The sequence below is a fragment of the Oncorhynchus keta genome, unplaced genomic scaffold, assembly GCF_023373465.1.
Source record: "Oncorhynchus keta strain PuntledgeMale-10-30-2019 unplaced genomic scaffold, Oket_V2 Un_contig_12918_pilon_pilon, whole genome shotgun sequence".
NCBI lineage: Eukaryota > Metazoa > Chordata > Actinopteri > Salmoniformes > Salmonidae > Oncorhynchus > Oncorhynchus keta.
This window is the reverse complement of record NW_026278054.1, coordinates 20001-26232: the sequence shown is the minus strand read 5'-3', so window position 1 is coordinate 26232 and position 6232 is coordinate 20001. Positions and strand designations below refer to the sequence as shown.

General features: G+C 43.4%; 1 long non-coding RNA gene across 5 annotated transcripts; it reads left to right on the top strand.

Moving 5' to 3' along the window:
• The first annotated feature begins 1689 nt into the window (after positions 1-1689).
• LOC127918050 (uncharacterized) lies at positions 1690-5289 on the top strand. Of its 5 annotated transcripts, XR_008098554.1 has the most exons (6): positions 1690-1793; positions 2124-2678; positions 3049-3344; positions 3382-3899; positions 4195-4379; positions 5194-5289. It is a non-coding gene; the product is annotated as an uncharacterized LOC127918050 (long non-coding RNA). The 5 variants fall into 5 exon arrangements; XR_008098555.1 differs by lacking the exon at positions 3382-3899 and having other exon boundaries at positions 3049-3381; positions 4158-4379; XR_008098551.1 differs by having other exon boundaries at positions 3049-3788; positions 4158-4379.
• Positions 5290-6232: the final 943 nt, after the last annotated feature.

The following is a 6232-nucleotide window of genomic DNA, read 5'->3' as shown; positions in this document are numbered from 1 at the left end:
ATATCCTAGGGACATCCAGGATCTATATCCTAGGGACATCCAGGATCTATATCCTAGAGACATCCAGGATCTATATCCTAGGGACACCCAGGATCTATATCCTAGGGACATCCAGGTCCTATATCCTAGGGACATCCAGGACCTTTATCATAGGGACATCCAGGATCTATATCCTAGGGACATCCAGGATCTATATCCTAGGGACATCCAGGATCTATATCCTAGGGACATCCAGGATCTATATCCTAGGGACATCCAGGATCTATATCCTAGGGACATCCAGGATCTATATCCTAGGGACATCCAGGATCTATATCCTAGGGACATCCAGGACCTATATCCTAGGGACATCCAGGATCTATATCCTAGGGACATCCAGGATCTATATCCTAGGGACATCCAGGATCTATATACTAGGGACATCCAGGATCTATATCCTAGGGACATCCAGGACCTATATCCTAGGGACATCCAGGATCTATATAATGGGACATCCAGGATCTATATCCTAGGGACATCCAGGATCTATATACTAGGGACATCCAGGATCTATATCCATCCAGGATCTATATCATAGGGACATCCAGGATCTATATCCTAGGGACATCCAGGACCTATATAATGGGACATCCAGGATCTATATCCTAGGGGACATCCAGGATCTATATCCTAGGGACATCCAGGATCTATATCCTAGGGACATCCAGGATCTATATACTAGGGACATCCAGGATCTATATCATAGGGACATCCAGGATCTATATCCTAGGGACATCCAGGATCTATATCCTAGGACATCCAGGACCTATATAATGGGACATCCAGGATCTATATCCTAGGGACATCCAGGTCCTATATACTAGGGACATCCAGGATCCAGTTAACCCACTGTTCCTACCAGTTAACCCACTGTTCCACTGTTCCTAGACCAGTTAACCCACTGTTCCTAGACCAGTTAACCCACTGTTCCTAGACCGTCATTGTAAAGAAGAGTTTGTTCTTATTAACTGACTTGCCTAGTTAAATAAAGGTTAATTTCCACCTCGTCTCCACCTCGTCTCCACCTCGTCTCCCCCTCCACTCCATTTCCCCCTCTCTCCCCCTCTCCCCCTCTCCTCTCCCCCTCTCACCTCTCCTTTAAACTTGAGTGAACAAGAGATATGAGGGTGACAGGTACAGGAACCAGGATAATGAAGGAGGGAGGAAAGGGAGAGTGGAGAGGAGGGGGCGGGGGGTAATGCTGAGACATCACACCACGGAGAGGGAGAGGGAGGGAGAGGGGAGGGGGGGTAATGCTGGGACATCACACCACGGAGAGGGTGAGGGAGAGGGAGAGGGAGAGGAGTGGGGGGTAATGCTGGGACATCACACCACGGAGAGGGAGAGGGAGAGGAGTGGGGGGTAATGCTGAGACATCACACCACGGAGAGGGAGAGAGGAGGGGGGGTAATGCTGAGACATCACACCACGGAGTGGAAGAAGGGAGGAGGGGAAGGAGAGAACCAAGTGTTCCTCGATCTCTTCAACCCCCCACCTGCCTGGCACTAGAAAGCTCTTCAAATGTGAAACTGACCCACCGACACACACACACGCACGCACGCACGCACGGGGCACGCACGACACACACACACACACACACACACACACACACACACACACACACACACACACACACACACACACACACACACACACACACATACACTTCAGGTTGTATTCAGTGAATTTACCGAGCCTCCCCTCTGATCATTCTCAGGTTGTGTTCTCCAACTAACCACTCTGATCATTCTCATGTTGTGTTCTCCAACTAACCACTCTGATCATTCTCATGTTGTGTTCTCCAACTAACCACTCTGATCATTCTCATGTTGTGTTCTCCAACTAACCACTCTGATCATTCTCATGTTGTGTTCTCCAACTAACCACTCTGATCATTCTCATGTTGTGTTCTCCAACTAACCACTCTGATCATTCTCATGTTGTGTTACCCAACTAACCCTCTGATCATTCTCAGGTTGTGTTCTCCAACTAACCACTCTGATCATTCTCATGTTGTGTTCTCCAACTAACCACTCTGATCATTCTCATGTTGTGTTCTCCAACTAACCACTGATCATTCTCAGGTTGTGTTCTCCAACTAACCACTCTGATCATTCTCAGGTTGTGTTCTCCAACTAACCACTCTGATCATTCTCATGTTGTGTTCTCCAACTAACCACTCTGATCATTCTCAGGTTGTGTTCTCCAACTAACCACTCTGATCATTCTCATGTTGTGTTCTCCAACTAACCACTCTGATCATTCTCATGTTGTGTTCTCCAACTAACCACTCTGATCATTCTCATGTTGTGTTCTCCAACTAACCACTCTGATCATTCTCATGTTGTGTTCTCCAACTAACCACTCTGATCATTCTCATGTTGTGTTCTCCAACTAACCACTCTGATCATTCTCATGTTGTGTTCTCCAACTAACCACTCTGATCATTCTCATGTTGTGTTCTCCAACTAACCACTCTGATCATTCTCATGTTGTGTTCTCCAACTAACCACTCTGATCATTCTCATGTTGTGTTCTCCAACTAACCACTCTGATCATTCTCATGTTGTGTTCTCCAACTAACCACTCTGATCATTCTCAGGTTGTGTTCTCCAACTAACCACTCTGATCATTCTCAGGTTGTGTTCTCCAACTAACCACTCTGATCATTCTCATGTTGTGTTCTCCAACTAACCAATCTGATCATTCTCATGTTGTGTTCTCCAACTAACCAATCTGATCATTCTCATGTTGTGTTCTCCAACTAACCAATCTGATCATTCTCATGTTGTGTTCTCCAACTAACCAATCTGATCATTCTCATGTTGTGTTCTCCAACTAACCAATCTGATCATTCTCATGTTGTGTTCTCCAACTAACCACTCCGATCATTCTCATGTTGTGTTCTCCAACTAACCACTCTGATCATTCTCAGGTTGTGTTCTCCAACTAACCACTCTGATCATTCTCATGTTGTGTTCTCCAACTAACCACTCTGATCATTCTCAGGTTGTGTTCTCCAACTAACCACTCTGATCATTCTCAGGTTGTGTTCTCCAACTAACCACTCTGATCATTCTCATGTTGTGTTCTCCAACTAACCACTCTGATCATTCTCATGTTGTGTTCTCCAACTAACCACTCTGATCATTCTCATGTTGTGTTCTCCATCTAACCCCTCTGATCATTCTCATGTTGTGTTCTCCAACTAACCACTCTGATCATTCTCAGGTTGTGTTCTCCAACTAACCACTCTGATCATTCTCAGGTTGTGTTCTCCAACTAACCACTCTGATCATTCTCATGTTGTGTTCTCCAACTAACCACTCTGATCATTCTCAGGTTGTGTTCTCCAACTAACCACTCTGATCATTCTCATGTTGTGTTCTCCAACTAACCCCTCTGATCATTCTCATGTTGTGTTCTCCAACTAACCACTCTGATCATTCTCATGTTGTGTTCTCCAACTAACCCCTCTGATCATTCTCAGGTTGTGTTCTCCAACTAACCACTCTGATCATTCTCATGTTGTGTTCTCCAACTAACCACTCTGATCATTCTCATGTTGTGTTACCCAACTAACCACTCTGATCATTCTCAGGTTGTGTTCTCCATCTAACCACTCTGATCATTCTCATGTTGTGTTCTCCTACTAACCACTCTGATCATTCTCATGTTGTGTTCTCCAACTAACCACTCTGATCATTCTCATGTTGTGTTCTCCAACTAACCACTCTGATCATTCTCAGGTTGTGTTCTCCAACTAACCAATCTGATCATTCTCATGTTGTGTTCTCCAACTAACCACTCTGATCATTCTCATGTTGTGTTCTCCATCTAACCACTCTGATCATTCTCAGGTTGTGTTCTCCAACTAACCACTCTGATCATTCTCAGGTTGTGTTACCCAACTAACCAATCTGATCATTCTCAGGTTGTGTTCCCCAACTAACCACTCTGATCATTCTCAGGTTGTGTTCTCAACTAACCACTCTGATCATTCTCAGGTTGTGTTCTCCAACTAACCAATCTGATCATTCTCATGTTGTGTTCTCCAACTAACCACTCTGATCATTCTCATGTTGTGTTCTCCATCTAACCCCTCTGATCATTCTCAGGTTGTGTTCTCCAACTAACCACTCTGATCATTCTCAGGTTGTGTTCTCCAACTAACCACTCTGATCATTCTCATGTTGTGTTCTCCAACTAACCACTCTGATCATTCTCAGGTTGTGTTCTCCAACTAACCACTCTGATCATTCTCATGTTGTGTTCTCCAACTAACCACTCTGATCATTCTCAGGTTGTGTTCTCCATCTAACCCCTCTGATCATTCTCATGTTGTGTTCTCCTACTAACCACTCTGATCATTCTCATGTTGTGTTCTCCAACTAACCAATCTGATCATTCTCATGTTGTGTTCTCCTACTAACCACTCTGATCATTCTCAGGTTGTGTTCTCCAACTAACCAATCTGATCATTCTCATGTTGTGTTCTCCAACTAACCACTCTGATCATTCTCATGTTGTGTTCTCCAACTAACCACTCTGATCATTCTCATGTTGTGTTCTCCAACTAACCACTCTGATCATTCTCATGTTGTGTTCTCCAACTAACCACTCTGATCATTCTCATGTTGTGTTCTCCAACTAACCACTCTGATCATTCTCATGTTGTGTTCTCCAACTAACCAATCTGATCATTCTCATGTTGTGTTCTCCAACTAACCACTCTGATCATTCTCATGTTGTGTTCTCCAACTAACCACTCTGATCATTCTCATGTTGTGTTCTCCAACTAACCACTCTGATCATTCTCATGTTGTGTTCTCCAACTAACCAATCTGATCATTCTCATGTTGTGTTCTCCAACTAACCACTCTGATCATTCTCATGTTGTGTTCTCCAACTAACCACTCTGATCATTCTCATGTTGTGTTCCCCAACTAACCACTCTGATCATTCTCATGTTGTGTTCTCCAACTAACCACTCTGATCATTCTCATGTTGTGTTCTCCAACTAACCACTCTGATCATTCTCATGTTGTGTTCTCCAACTAACCACTCTGATCATTCTCAGGTTGTGTTCTCCAACTAACCACTCTGATCATTCTCATGTTGTGTTCTCCAACTAACCACTCTGATCATTCTCAGGTTGTGTTCTCCATCTAACCACTCTGATCATTCTCATGTTGTGTTCTCCATCTAACCAATCTGATCATTATCAGGTTGTGTTCTCCAACTAACCAATCTGATCATTCTCATGTTGTGTTCTCCAACTAACCACTCTGATCATTCTCAGGTTGTGTTGTCCAACTAACCAATCTGATCATTCTCATGTTGTGTTCTCCAACTAACCACTCTGATCATTCTCATGTTGTGTTCTCCAACTAACCAATCTGATCATTCTCATGTTGTGTTCTCCAACTAACCAATCTGATCATTCTCATGTTGTGTTCTCCAACTAACCAATCTGATCATTCTCATGTTGTGTTCTCCAACTAACCACTCTGATCATTCTCATGTTGTGTTCTCCAACTAACCAATCTGATCATTCTCATGTTGTGTTCCCCAACTAACCACTCTGATCATTCTCATGTTGTGTTCTCCAACTAACCACTCTGATCATTCTCATGTTGTGTTCTCCAACTAACCAATCTGATCATTCTCATGTTGTGTTCCCCAACTAACCACTCTGATCATTCTCATGTTGTGTTCTCCAACTAACCACTCTGATCATTCTCAGGTTGTGTTCTCCAACTAACCACTCTGATCATTCTCATGTTGTGTTCTCCAACTAACCAATCTGATCATTCTCATGTTGTGTTCTCCAACTAACCACTCTGATCATTCTCATGTTGTGTTCTCCAACTAACCACTCTGATCATTCTCATGTTGTGTTCTCAACTAACCACTCTGATCATTCTCATGTTGTGTTCTCCAACTAACCAATCTGATCATTCTCATGTTGTGTTCCCCAACTAACCACTCTGATCATTCTCATGTTGTGTTCTCCAACTAACCACTCTGATCATTCTCATGTTGTGTTCTCCAACTAACCACTCTGATCATTCTCATGTTGTGTTCTCCAACTAACCACTCTGATCATTCTCATGTTGTGTTCTCCAACTAACCACTCTGATCATTCTCATGTTGTGTTCTCCAACTAACCACTCTGATCATTCTCATGTTG